The following is a 408-nucleotide window of genomic DNA, read 5'->3' on the forward strand; positions in this document are numbered from 1 at the left end:
GACAGAGTGCCAGCAGGCCAGTCCAGATACACCCCCACTCTGTTACAGCCATCAGAGGGATAAGGACCGCTCCACACCTTACCATTATAGTATGCGTTAAGTGAGTGTTCCCCACTTATGGATATAGCATATTTGCCAAAAGCCCATGATATGGTATTTTCTCCAAATTCAGCATTGACACTGATTGATTTTCTTTCAATTTCACTGTATGCAACGGCAGCAAAAACTGATGCGTCAGGGCAATCATTCCACTCAAACTCCCAGTAATGTTGCCCAGATAACCTTTCAATGCACAACACTTGAGTCTTTTTATCAAACCTCTCTGAGTGATCAGGATAGTACTGCCATTCTCCACATGTTGCCTTCTTGTTTCCCTCAGAGAGAGTGAGCCAGCCATTCACAGTGTTT

The 408-nt window shown here is 44.4% G+C and overlaps 1 protein-coding gene across 2 annotated transcripts in view; it reads left to right on the forward strand.

Moving 5' to 3' along the window:
* The window catches only part of grid1b (glutamate receptor, ionotropic, delta 1b), a gene marked incomplete at its 3' end in the record, with an annotated part of 390,408 nt that overhangs the window by 97,070 nt on the left and 292,930 nt on the right, over positions 1-408 (forward strand).

Source organism: Etheostoma spectabile, chromosome 21, assembly GCF_008692095.1.
Source record: "Etheostoma spectabile isolate EspeVRDwgs_2016 chromosome 21, UIUC_Espe_1.0, whole genome shotgun sequence".
In the NCBI taxonomy this organism is placed as follows: Eukaryota; Metazoa; Chordata; class Actinopteri; order Perciformes; family Percidae; genus Etheostoma; species Etheostoma spectabile.